This window comes from Fukomys damarensis, unplaced genomic scaffold (genome assembly GCF_012274545.1).
Source record: "Fukomys damarensis isolate Sample0158 unplaced genomic scaffold, DMR_v1.0_HiC HiC_scaffold_11, whole genome shotgun sequence".
NCBI classification, from domain to species: Eukaryota; Metazoa; Chordata; class Mammalia; order Rodentia; family Bathyergidae; genus Fukomys; species Fukomys damarensis.
The window spans coordinates 31,913,217-31,927,773 of NW_022900923.1; the positions used below are offsets into that span (position 1 = coordinate 31,913,217).

At 33.2% G+C, this 14,557-nt stretch overlaps 1 pseudogene; it reads right to left on the reverse strand.

Moving 5' to 3' along the window:
• Nucleotides 1–14,557, reverse strand: part of LOC104850873 — a 180,188-nt pseudogene that overhangs the window by 146,727 nt on the left and 18,904 nt on the right.

The window sequence follows — 14,557 nt, forward strand, 5'->3', positions numbered from 1 at the left end:
TGGTACTGGGGGCAGGTGCAGTACCACTGATCTAAATCCCTGGACCACTTATATAAATTTTCATGGATTTCCAGAAAATATAGACCTTTTGGCCAATTTCAATTTTTCATTGATATATTTGACCAGTTTTGATTTGTAATTATGTAAATTTATTTATTTTGTTTTGTTATTTTATGAATAAATAAAACAAAATTTCATACTCAAAGAAGAAAATTATTATTATTAGACTGAGTATTATCTTCATAGTTATTTTAGTCTATCTAATCACAGATAAATTTCTCCTCCTAAAAAGTAAATTTTGCTTCAAAGAAGCATATACTTGATTTAAATTTTGAATTTTTTTCTCTCTCCTAAAAATGTTACTATGCAATTTGAATATTTGATAGTTATTGGGTTCAGCAAGTAAATTGTTTCAGCTGTCATTAGCAATCTTTTAACAAGTCCAGTATTCAGAATGGTTTCTTACATGATGCACACAAATCATATGTTTGTAAAATTGAAGTTACCTATACATAACAATGTGTAATTTAAACTAAAAATCCATTTGTTGGTGAAAATATCCCATTTGGATATGCAGCTTAAATGTTTGTTTTTGAAAATCATGTTGTTAAGTTTCAATTATCTATTGCCTTGTTGGATTGTGCTTTTTCTATTGTTCTTTGTTCTACAAATCTTCCTATTTTTAGAATGTAGCATTATTCTCTAGAATTTTAGTTCACTCATACTGTATGTTTGTGTCTTAAATCAGTCACACTTTTAATCCTACCAACATGCATTACCTTATAAAAATTCAAGAATCAACACATTTCACTGAATCACTGCCCAAATCCCATTAAACTGTACCTGTTCTCCCTACTTAAAATTTCTTATTTTCTTATTTCCCCATGAATTCAATTTTGTTTACCAATCAGGGAAAAACATGTCCCAACTGGGGGACATGATGTAGTGAATCTAACGTTCCGTTTCTCCATTACTCTTATGGAAGGCTTCCTTCTGCTAAGCCTCCAGAAGAAACCTTACCATTTCTCCATAGCTTTTCCTTTCCATCACTTCTTCAGTACCCAAACAACCAAAAAATTGTTATCATTTTCTAGGAAACACTTTTCCCCAGTAATTTGAAAACCATTATTTTTGTACTTGATTTTAATTTATTTATTCAGAAAATATTTTTGGCCACCTGATATGTCAGTCTTCTCGATACCTGCAGTCCATCAGTGAGCAAGAGTTCCTACTATCTTCTAGTGTAGAAGACAAATCACCATAGCTAGTTTTGTTTATGAAACTAGTTTATTTTATGGTCTATTACAAAGCAATAATTGCTTAGAAAATGCTAGCGAAGTAAAAGAGTTTGAATGAGATTATAAGAATAGCAAGATGAGACTTTGAAAGAATATAGAGAGAAAGCCAAATCAATAAGATGACGATTAATCAAAGTGAAAGAACGGCAGAAGTGCATATAAGAGAAATCAGTTCAAGCAGAAGGAAGACTGAGGGAAAGGTCAAAATCGAAGATGTAACACATGCCGCAGAAGCAGCACAAGGCTGGTGTGACTGAGGCAGACAGGAGTGGTAGGATTTTTGTTCTAAGACAAAGCTACTGCCTCTCTTTTTGTCGTTTCTCTTAGTCATGACTCTCCCCAAATGCTACATCATTATGCTTACTAGTCCTCACTCTTCTCTAATTCTCAGCACAAATTAGTCTAATGAGAGTCTCCTTAGGTGCTTCGCAGAAACGGCTCTTAGAAAGTTAAGCAATGAGCTCTATTTTAATTAGAATCAAGAATAAGTTCTAAACCTGTTCTCTTTTCAAAATAAATGACTAGCCCTCTCCGGCAATTGACTTCTGGTCCCAAGTCCCTGTCTACATCTGGGTATCCTTCTCCCTGACTTACTGCTCTCTCCTCAGAAGTTTGGTCATAGCATTTCAGGTGGAAGCTTGATAGACAACAGATTTGTGGGTCCAGCAGTGCAGAATGATGGGGAGAGAGGAGGACAAGAAAAACTTTCAAAAGTGATGAAAGAATTTCATGCCGTGGCTGAAGTACTTAGTATTTATATGTGTGTACACATAAAGTCACACATAGACTGAGGACGTTTTCCTCCACTGAAATTCTATCTCCATTAAAATGATTGTTAAATTACTAAAGAATTATTAAAATCTACAGAAAGAGTTCTATGTTTTCATAATACGGTGGCTTGTGAAATGTGTATCCAGCAAAGCACATAAACAGAAAAATTTATATAAATTTTTGGCTTTACACAATCTTGTGGATTTTGTAATTTTGTATGAATTTTATAATTTAAAATATATTTATTAAATGAATTTTACTTATTTCATTTATATATGTGATCCATATGTCTATATCAAATAAAACTTCATAATTCATGGATATAAGTATTAAGTATCATCACTTAACAATTAATTATGGAAATCAAATATCAAATTAGATACAACTAACAAAATATCAAAATGTCCAACACAGAAATTTTTATAATGTCATGAAAGCAAGAATATATAGTATAAGCATCTAGTAGTAAACTGGTAGGAGAATACTTATTTTATTTGCTTTATAAAAACATTATTTCATACTTTTCCTGGTACAAAAAGTAAGATTATTGGGTACATTGGAAGAATAATGAATGACAGCTTTATTTTTACTTATTTTAAAATTTCTGTTATGTAGGTGTGTTCAGTTTGAGAAATTTCATCAAGTTGGATAGTCATAATTTTTGTATTCTCCATATGTTCTATTTTAATGAAAACTTATGTTAGGGAAAAGTTAAGGAAACAAGCCTGTGACACACATTTTTAAACTGCTTTCCAAACAGAAAAATGGATATAATAGTACAACAGTTATATACAATTACAGGATTGCTCACCTATTGCCAAAATGCTATCATTTTAAAATGACACCCATTGAAAGATGAAAGGTAACATTTTAAATTACATTCATGATTATTAAGGAGATTGAAAATTGTTTTGCATATTGTTTCATGAGCAAAATGTTATACTCTCCCAAAAATACAGGAAGATTTCCGTAGTGGTTGCACCAGCCTGCACTCCCACCAACAATGGAAAAGAGTTCCTTTCTCCCCACAACCACACCAACATTTGCTGTTGTTTGATTTCTTGATAGCAGCCATTCTTTGTGGGGTGAGGTGGAATCTCAGTGTTGTTTTCATCTGCATCTCTCGAATGACCAGTGATGTGGAACTTTTTTTTTCATGTATTTACTTGCTGCTTTTATTTCTTTGTCTGAGAAATGTGTGTTTATTTCAGATGCCCATTTTTCAATTGGGTCTTTATATTGGGGGGTTGATTGTTTTGAGTTCTTTATATATTTTAGATAATAGTCCTTTGTCTAAGGAGCAGCTGGTAAAAACTTTTCCCACATTGCAAGTTGTCTCTTAGTTCTGTTGATGGTTTCTCTTGCAGTGCAGAAGCTTTTTAATAAGATGAAATCCCAGTTGTTGATTCTTCCTGCTAGTTTCCATGCTACTGAGTGGAAATCAATATGGAGATACCTCAAAGAGCTGGTACTAGATGTTCTCATTGACCCAGCCATCCCTCTGCTGGGTATCTTTCCAAAAGAATTAAAAGAATCATATCACAGAGATATATGTGCACCTATGTTTATAGCAGCACAGTTTGTCATAGCTAAAACTTGGAAACAGTCCATTTGCCCATCAGTTGGAAACTGGATTTAAAAAATGTGGTTTTTCTATAAAATGGAATATTACTCAGCCATAAAGAATGAGAAATTAGATTCATTCATTGGAAAATGGATACATTTTGAGGATATACTCTTAAGTGAAATAAATAAACCTCATGTGTAAATGCTGAATAGTTTCTCTGGTGTGAATAAACTATAATAGTACATAAGATCCTAATGATATAGTGGACAATGTGAAATAGGAAAAAAGGGGCTAAAGGTGTAGGGAAAGTGAGAAGGGTAGGGGAAAGGGAATAAGGGAAAAGAAAAAAATGAGAAAATGGAAATAAAGTGTTTGTAAAGGGGGAGGGAGGAGAGGTGAAGGGAGGGCAGGGACAAGGGGAAAAAATGAGAACCAAGACCTGTCATGTAAAGGCACAAGATCCCAATAATGAATGCAACTGTACTGTATACCTAAAATGCACCAATAAATTCAATGAGGAAAATATACAAGAAGAGGTTTTATACATAAATTATTTTTCTATTTTGGTGTCGAAAAAATACCCGATGTTTATCCCATATGAACTAGCTAAATTCATTACGTAAGATATCTTGAACTTGTTTCTGGTGGAAATAAAGTGTCCTTTAGTTGTTGTATTTAAGTGCATGCAGACTATTTTCTTTTGCTCAGAGAGATTCAAGTTGCTTTCAATTATCTCTAGTATTTTCCATATTTCTACAAGAATGCAATTAAGAGAATGTTTTAAGAATTGTCTGCTGATACTTCTCTGATACCCTGAATATGACTAAGAAAGAGAGTTAAGTTTAAAAGAAGCAGTATGGATGGATGCATGAAATACCTCGTCTGCCATAAACATCTTTTTAAAAGAAATTTTAAACGTTACTTCATTCGTGTCGTGCTTCAGTTTTAAAAGTATTAAACTGGAAAGACAATTTAAGTTGAAATAAGAAAAACATGGCCATGTATTTTATTTAGAATAAAAAGTATCTTCTTTGAATGGGCATATTTGTTTTAGTAACATGTACAGACTAGAGATAAACATGGTTTTATTGTTATAAAAGCCATAATATATAAAAACTAAAATAAATGTTCAATTTACATTATACACACTTTAACTTTGTTATAGATATTTTAAAATATTAATTTCAAGTGGAAATTTAGAAAGTTAATCTAATATATTAAGATATCTTTTTCCATTTTTTTTAAACAGGGAATCAAACCTGGGCCCTGGCACTTGTGAGGTAGGCTGTGAAACCACTGAGCCAAATCCCCGTCCTTTTTCTGCTTAATATATAAAAGATTCATTGCATTCCTCTTGAAAGCTACAATTTTCTTGAGACATAAAAGAGGAAATAAATATTAGTTCTTTTACTATATCCAGCAATTTTCAGAGAGATTACAATTTAATATATGATCGCTTGTATTTTAACGATACTCTTATTAAAATATTTTCTATAGCATTTTAGTGTGTCATAATTTTATTTAATTAAGTTATATGAATAATGGACTGCAAGCATGTTGTGTTTTTGTTAGTTTGTCACAGTAAGTACAGCATTTGAAGCTAATACCACCAAGAACATGGGTGTATAATTATTGTTTGCTCTATGACTAAGACTCCAAATGTCCTCTGTCTACTGAAATACTGAGATGAAGTTATGTGCTACAGATCAGAAGTGGACAGATACGGTTATGCTTTTATCTGCACATCTCATTGTCTACATAAACCCACAAACATGTTTTCTGTTCATATTTTTTCACCTTTAACTTGGACCACTTGCAGATAATTGCTCTGAGTATAGAATTAATTCTCATAAAGAACTACTAAATAGCCAAAGGTAGTAGGTTATTTAGATCATTCACCCATCATATTTTGTTAGAGTATATGAATTCTTATGAAGAAAAACCTATTTTAATACCTTTTATGTACAATGTAATGTGAATAAAAATCTTTAACTCTATCTTCGATTTTTAAGGTGATTTGCCATTAAATTCTTTTTTCCCAATTTAGAATTTCTTGGAAAGTGGTCATTTTGAAATATTTATTAAAAGGCCTGCAAGGCAGGCCACCGAACCGCTGAGCTAAATCCCCGGCCCTAAAGGACATATTTTTTTCAAGCGATGAGTCGTTATTGAATTTCATACAAGAATGGATTGCACTATTAATGGAAACAACTGTGACAGATTCCAAAGAGATGCAGGCCCTTTGGTTACTTAATATAGTCTTGCTTCCTATTTCCTCAAACGTCTGCTAATCCTAGTAAATATTTGGCTTTCACTTGGCTCTTTGAAATTTTGAGTGCATGAATCCTGGCAACAGGTCAGGGTTCTGTGTCATAATACCCTGGATGAAAGGCTTGGTGTACATATTTTACAAATTGAATTTCTCTGTGAATTTTACTTAAATACTTTTGCATCTTTAAAACATATTACAATGTACAGAATTTAACACTTCAACTATGAATATTGCCTATATCTGAGTTTGGAGAGATCTTTTAAAGTTCTTACCTTGATAACATTTAATTGATAACAGACTTGAAATGAATGCATTGCTAGCTGGGGATTTAGTTCAGGGGTACTGTGCCTGACTTGCAAACAAATGGTCCTGAGTTAAGTCCTCAGTACCCAAAACAAACAAACAAACAATCAAATAATGCATTGGTTTAAAATAATGAATTAACATTCTGCTTACATATTTCCTAATTCTAATGATTCATGTTTTTAATTTCATTTATCTTAATAGTTTATAATGTAAAACCCACACATATCTATCAAAGACATTTCAACTTTTTGGATTCAAAAGATTTAGAAAGCAATGCTAAGTATAACTTTGTTGAAATGTTCTTAAATAATGGGGCCCGGGATTTAGCTCAGTGGTGCCTGGCAAGTACAAGGTCCTGATGTTTGATTCTGGGTACCAAAAAATTTTGTTATTCCTAAGTAATCAAACAAATTTCAAGAATTTTGTCCTAAATCTGATTTTGCTTGGTGATATAGATATGCTCATTTTAATTTCAAAAGAAAAATTATAAAATGTGGAAAAAATTACAAAAAATATTAATCCACAGAAATGATAACTATTTCTTAAAATATATGTGAATGTTGTGATTAGAAATATTGATTTCAAAACACAAATATATTTTAAGGTTTTTCTTTCAGATTTGCTTGTATATGAAAATTTATTCATATATGTTAGTTATTTCTTGTTTAGTATTTGTACAAAGTTATATTGCTCAACAATGAACAATCTATTTTTTCATAAGTGAAGCTAATTCAATAACAATAAAATAGCTAAGTGTTAGTATTCCATATGGAATATATTATAAAAATGTAATGATATTGGGTGGGGGATTTAGCTCAGTGGTGCCGCCACTTGCCTCACAAGCACAAGGTCCCAAGTTCGATCACCAGGTATCAAAAAAAAAAAAAATTACATAATGATATTTAAAAATCACTAAAACATATAACTAAAAGGAAATTTTTTTGTTGCTTTACTCTTTGAATAGAATTATCAAGAAAACTAGAGTGCTAGCTTTTAAACTTTACTATTCAAAATCTCTTCTCCTTCCTTCTGAATAGAATTATCAAGAAAACTAGAGTGCTAGCTTTTAAACTTTACTATTCAAAATCTCTTCCTTCCTTCCTTCCTTCCCTTTCCCTTTTTTCTCCTTCTATCCTCTCTCTCTCTCTCCCCCCCTTCTTTCCTTTTGTCCCTTGAATATTTACTGGAACATTTTCTATAAGTGTGAAAAATTAAATTTTGTGCTAGGTACTTTTCTTTATACACAACTTATTTGTATACTATTTCTGTTGAAGTTTGTAATCTCCTACAAAGGAAGACACCTGCTACAAATAATGCAATATCTATTATACAACATTCAGTGCATTCCTAATGCTTGGATTTCATCATAACTGTAGGAAATTTTGGAAAATGCTAAACAGGAAGTGACGACTGCAAGTAGAAAAGGACTGGGTTGATGAGAAGTACAAAAGAAGAGCCAGCTATTAGTAGGGAGTGGCTGGGAGGCAATACACATACACTTTTGTCTTTACGAAGAGAGAAAGAACACTTAGAGGAAATAAATGTATCTCATAATTAAACCCTATATGAAAGACTTTGGACTTCTCTTTGTAGGTTATGAAATATCAACAGTATTTTTATTAGCATTATTTTCCTTTACTATATGTACCCATGTGTAAAATGCTGAAAGTTAGTGAAAATATTAGGGAAGCTGTGATATAATTCCATAGAAGAGAAAAACACTCAGTATTTTAGCATATTTACATTCAGTGTATTTCAAGGAAAGTCTCTATAGACCTATTTAAGACATGCTTATAGAAATAAAAAATTAAAACAGTCATATTTATTTGAAAATTTAAGACAGTAATATAGCAAGCATTATATGGATTGATAAAACTCAATGTCCTTAAAGCTAATCTTTGAAATATAGCTTATACCCAAGAAAGTGCACAGATCACTCAATACCACAAATCTCTGTAGCAGACACAATATGCTACCAGTCTCCCAGAAACCTGTTTTGCTTATTGACATTCACTATCTCCAGCTATAGAACACAGTCACTGTGACCATGAGCAAGACTATGCCTAATCCTCTCCTTATTGTCTTCTCTTCCACTACTGTAATCTTGGTGAATCTGGGAAAGTAGGGGACAATTTTGGGTCTAGTGGTCATTTTCTTTTTCACCTGTTCTCCCAGACATCCATATGTTCACACAGTTAACACTGTCATCCTGGCTCAACTGAATCATCTTTATCTGCATAGAGTTTCTCTGCCTATATGAATCCTGCTTGCATGAGACTCAGCATCTGCTGTAGCTCCTGGACCCCCTGCTCAGTTACCAATAGCTCAGTTCTCCAGGGAGTTCAATTCATCAGGTACTATTTGTGTAGGATGTTTTGGGTTACTATATTAACTTGCTAAGGGCTTCCATAATAAACAACTAGAGACTAGGTGGATCCAAAAAAAGCACATTTATTGTCTTACAATTCTGGAAAATAACACCAAGATCAAAGAGTTGCTGAATTCGGCTTTTTTCTGAAGTTTCCCTGTTTAGCTTTTACATGAGTATTTTCTACTTCTTCGTGCACATTCTTTATACTTAACACATTTTTCTGGCTAATATTCATTTATTTGTGTTGTCAAAATTTACCTAACTTTAACACTGTTTAGGATTTCCATGATGTTAGTAATTGCTCCTCTCTAGGCACAAATATGAAAGTGACTTTTATTTATAAAATATTATTTGTACAATTGAATTTCTTGATCCTGCTTCTGTGCGTATCTGTGTCCTAAACTTATTCTCGTAGCAAGACACCAAACAAGTTGGACTGGGATCTATCCCCGAGACCTCATTTCAGTGTAATTAGGTATTTAAAGACATTTTTGCATTCAATCACATTCTGAGATTCTAGGTTTTCAATTTCAATATATGCGGTATAAGGGAACACAAATAGCCCCATAACTATTGCATTTATAAAAATAGTTTTATTTCTCTTTGAGCCTCCTCTTCCTATTATTGTTGCTATGAGAATTATTCTGTTAACTGCAAATGGAAATGAGAATGAAAACCTAGCTCTCATTTATAGAATCTAGTTTTTCTTTTAATTTTTCATTTTGTTTTCCATTTTTCCTCATGTTAATAATCTATGCATATCCTGTGCCTTGCTTCTGTGTTTATGGTTTATTAGTGATTGGTTTTATCTCCCACCTGTAAAGTTTAAATCATACATGGACATTCTTTATAAAAATCCAGAGACAATATAAGGTTCTGGATTTTTATCATCTGATTTCATTAGTTGTAGAGTCAGAATTCGTCAATGGACTCATGAATTGATCTTAGTATTCTTAGGATTTTGTTTTTAGACAATTTTTTCTTCATCATTCATCTGAGCATTCAATGTTATCCACCAAATAACCATGATTTCCTTGCAGGAATTCCTTTTGCATCTTCTCCTTATTCAAGCAGAACTTCAGACAGATATTTTATCTTGTTTTGTTTCATTTTTCCTTTTCCTCTTTGTTCTTAGAAGTGTGATACAACTATACTTCCATATTTATGTCTAAAGTTTTCTAAGAAATTTAATTATACAAATAATCCTTTTATAAATAAATCCTAATTTCATATTTATGTGTAGAGAGGAAAAATTACTAAAACCATAGAACTCCTAAACAGTCTTATGGTTAAGTAAAATTTTACAACACAAACAAATGACTACCAGCCAGAAAAAGTGTTAGGTATAAAGAATGTGCATAATCTAGTGAGTGCTTTCATTTGCCTGTTTATAATTAGGTAATAGTTATGCATATCTGCCTCCTCATCATTTACAATAAAAGATGACACATTTTAATGCTATTTAGACATAATATCTTGTAAGTTTTCAGCTTTGCCTTTGCCAGATTAAGCATATTCTAAATTAATTTTTAAATGTTTTAGTTTAGTATATTAAATTTTACTCAATGGATTTATGTTTTTAAGTCTCCAATCATAAAATACTTCATTCCAAGAAATTTTTATATTTTATATATCGTTACATTTCATAATGCTCTGTTTCCATTAATTCACATTAAGGAAACAACACAAGTTAATCATTTTTTTCTTTATTAGGCTTTCTGTCACTTCTTGTTTTAATAAATCTGTAGTATTTAACAGTGTTACAATACTACATGTGGCTGAGATGGTGAGAAGAAATCCACACTCGAAAACATGTACATATTTCATGTTTGAATCAGAATTCCTACTTACTATGGACAGAAAAGAGTAAGAAAATGCAACCAGAGGAGCAATCCATGCTGCGAGATCACCTGAGGCCTCCTGCGTCCGTAAGAACTCCTTCATGGACTTGCGGGACTGACTCCAATTCACATAGGGTCTAGTCAGATACAGAAGCTCAATTCCACGCTGGAGTGAAGCCTTCAGGGTTTGTGTACACATTCCAGAGGAGCTGAGAGAAATAATTTGATTGCAGGTCTTGCATCTACAAATGTATCTGCAGAAAATAGGACCTCTCCATTTCTTGAATGAAAATCACTGGGGCGAGGTTACAGTATCCAGTATCCACATATCCCAAAACAGTGTCCTATCCCCTGCTTTGCAGTCTCCACTGTCACATTTCTCATGGGTGTGAATCTTCCTGAACTATGACACATTCCTTTCCCCCTACAGTTACATATTTATGTTAATTAAACAAATGGGAGTATACTATACTATACCTCTACAGGAAAATATACCTTTCATTTTGTGAAGAAAGTCATTTCTCTAGATTTCACATTTCTTCTTCTCATGAAAGCATAACATAATATAGTGAAATATTTGTATAACACAGAGGTAACTATAGCAAGCCCCACAACAAATGGAAACTATATTGATTTCAGAGAGAAACCACCCAGGAATTTGAAGAGAATTTTTAATAAGAAGAGTAACAAGGAACTGGCTAGTATGAAGACAGTTTTAAAGAGTAAAAGAATATTGTATATAGCCAGCAGCCTCTGCCTCGGACAGCCCTAGAGCATCCAGATTAAATTTTGCCAAAGAGCTGCCACCCATGCCCTGCTGGAGAAGGCAAGGCTGTGGCTTACTGGATGACAACAAAAGTTTTTGTGGTACCATCTCAGCAAAACCTGATGGAAATCAGCCCCCTACAATATTGGATGGCGTTTCACAGGAGCCGCTGTTCTCCAAACCAGTATGGAGTGACATTGTGCAGCAAGAGGTCCCAGGAACTCAATGGTGCCAACGTGTCCACTGGGTGTTGTTAGCCAGCACTCACTTTACTGCTCCTTAAGGGGCTGGAGAAAGAGCAACCATCCAGAAGGAGCTGGCCTCGGGTCACACTGCACAGCCTCTCTCCTGCATCCTCTCCTGATGAAGCTTCTTTGCCAGCTGGTAAAGAAAAAAAAGAATCCAGGTCCACTTTCACAGAGCAATCAAAAGAAACAAATTTGGATCCGAGACAATAAAATGATAGCTTTCAAGAAAATTTACATTTTGGCTCAGGATCAGAGAGAAAAAGAATTTATTGAAGCAGAGGACATCTTAGAATTTGAGCTTAGTATGGTCAGTGTTGTAGATTCTCTGTGAGAAACTTGAAAGCTGGAGATTTTGCATGAAATTTCCCCTATGCTAAGTATTGGCATAATCACAAACCCATCAGTCTGTTGGCCAAAAGAAACATACTCATGAGCCAAATCTCACTTATTTTGAAATCTATGCTAAGAATAGTGTTACAATATCTTAGAGCATACCTTCCCCGCTCTAAGTATAATTTATATCCTGATTCCACCCTCCTAAAACACTTTCAATAGACTGAAACACCGTTCTGAATGGAATGTTTAAGCCATATTGTGGAATGTAAATTTCTTAGCATCTAGGCTTCTCCATCTTTTTCTGAAATCGTTCTTTTGTACATACTCCAACTCTGTCTTTATATAGGCTACAACTCTGTGTTTATAAGGAACGTGCCAGTTTGTGGTAACAGCGCTGTTTAAGTTGCCGAATTTAATAGATGGCATTGTTGAGCCATTCCCCCACTTTCAGTCTAAACAGATGACAACGCATGCAGCAACTATGTTTTAAAATGCACAGAGCATGATTGCAGTAATGATCACTTGTTAAATAACATAAAAAATCAATTCTTAAACACTTTCTAGTAATTGGTCTTGACCTCATTATTAATTAGTAGGTTTATGCCTTCAAACATTTAGCATTTCCACGTCTGTTCAATATTTTTGATATTAAAGGCCATCTTGTTATTTACATTGCATTTTTGCACACAAAATATAATTACTGAGATTATTAAAATTTGGAGATAGAAAATAAACAGAATTAATATATATAGGCTAGTGCTCATTAGTGTGTCACATAAGAATCATTAGGGGTGCTTTAAAACTCATGTTCTGTCTTCACTTCACGGCTAGCATATTCCTCTATCTTAGGACTTTACACAAGATTCTGTAATTTTTGTTTTATGTCTGTCTCCTAAACAAGATCACCAACTTCTTAAGAACAAGGAAGATATTTTTTTTAATTTACAAATATCTGACTCTTGTATCCAAAATAAAAGAATGAATTATTAATGCATGTATCAGTGAATACCTTCCTATTTTATCTTCTATGTCCTACCCATAATTATATTGCATATGACAAAAATAGAAGGCAGAGAATTAAACATTCTGAGAGAAATGCAAATAGCTACACTTTTAGTGCCACTTATATTGCATATTCAATAAACTATATTTTTATGTTGTGTTTTATATTTACAGATTACTTAATTTTTGAGCAGCATAGAGGCATGAAGATAATATAAACTTGAAATACTAATCTAATTCACAATTGGAAGTATTCTTTAGAAATACATCTTGAGTTTTATATAGAAACGAAAGTTACAGAAACAAATTTCCTATTTAAATTTATTAATTTTGTCACTATAATTTATATTGCTATTTGAGTATCCATTAGGAAAACAGTGTTGTATATTTTTAAAAAGCCTTTCTGAGTCCTCCAGACGCATCTCATATTCGGAGTTCCAGTTACAACCACTTATAATTACTATGTCACATATTTTATATTTTGATTGATAAATTATGATGATCGGGTACTAATTTTACATAATACATTTTGATATCTTACTTAATTCCTTTACTAATAGAACAAAATATATTAAATGACATAAATTAATTGAATTCTTTATCACTTGTTCTATATATGTACTTTGTTTCAGCCACGTTTCATTCTGCAGTTTCTAACATGTGACATCTATTTGATTCTTAGAATTTGTGCATTACTCAAGAATCCTTATCAATTTGCCATTAAAAGTTATTTTCTTCTTGGGCCGGGGATTTAGCTCAGCGGTTTGGTGGCCTGCCTTGCAAGCGCAAGGACCTGAGTTCGATCCCCAGTACCACAAAAAAAAAAAAAGAAAAAAGAAAAAAAAAAGAAAGAAAGAAAAAAAAAGTTATTTTCTTCTTTAATTCCCTTTTAAACATACAGCTGCTTATTCTGATTGCCTATGGATTTTTTTCAACTGTTGATGAGTCTATTCTGTCAGAGCAACAGGTATCCCATTTTTTCTGCTCAGGTTTGATACCTATTTACAGGAAAGTCTTCAGACTCGCTCCATGGAAGTGAAAGAAACACACCTGAGAGCCCTTAACAAGCTTGCACTATATGTCATCTGTAATAAAATATGAAAAGCATTCAAAACCTTTGTCATAGCTACTAAAATGTAAAAATGATGTAGTATTACACTTTAAATGTAAAGCAGAGACAATTGTGCAAAATATGATTCAATTTATTATTCTACAGTGGCTCATGCTTGTAACTCCAGATGGAGGCAAAGAGATTGTCACTCATTTCAAAGGCAGCCTGGGCTGCATGGCAAATTCAAAGGCAGCCTAGACTACTGAAGACCCAGTCTCAAGACAAGCAAATGAATGCTATGCTATAGTATGAAAGACTTTCAAGTAATTCTAACAATAGCTGAAAATAATTGTTTCAAGACAGAACATCACAAACTGCTTTTTCTGAAAGAATCCTACACCCAAATAATAATTTACAGGTAAATAAGTCTTATTTTATATTTAAAATGACAGCATTAATTAATTAAAGTAGGAGGCAATTTTGGCTCCTATTTTGTCCAGTTTCCAAGCCAGGTCAGCATGGCACAGAGGCTTAGCAGAGGACAGTTGCTCAGGAAATGGTTAAAGGAAGCAGAAAAAGATCATGGGAGCGGGTGCATAAATCCTTTCATGCCACATCCCCAGTGACTCTCCTTCTGACCAGACCCCATCTCCCAGTAGCAAGTCGGCTATAGGCCCCTATAATCCAGCACGGGGCTCTTGGGGACATCTAGATAGGAAGTTGCATAG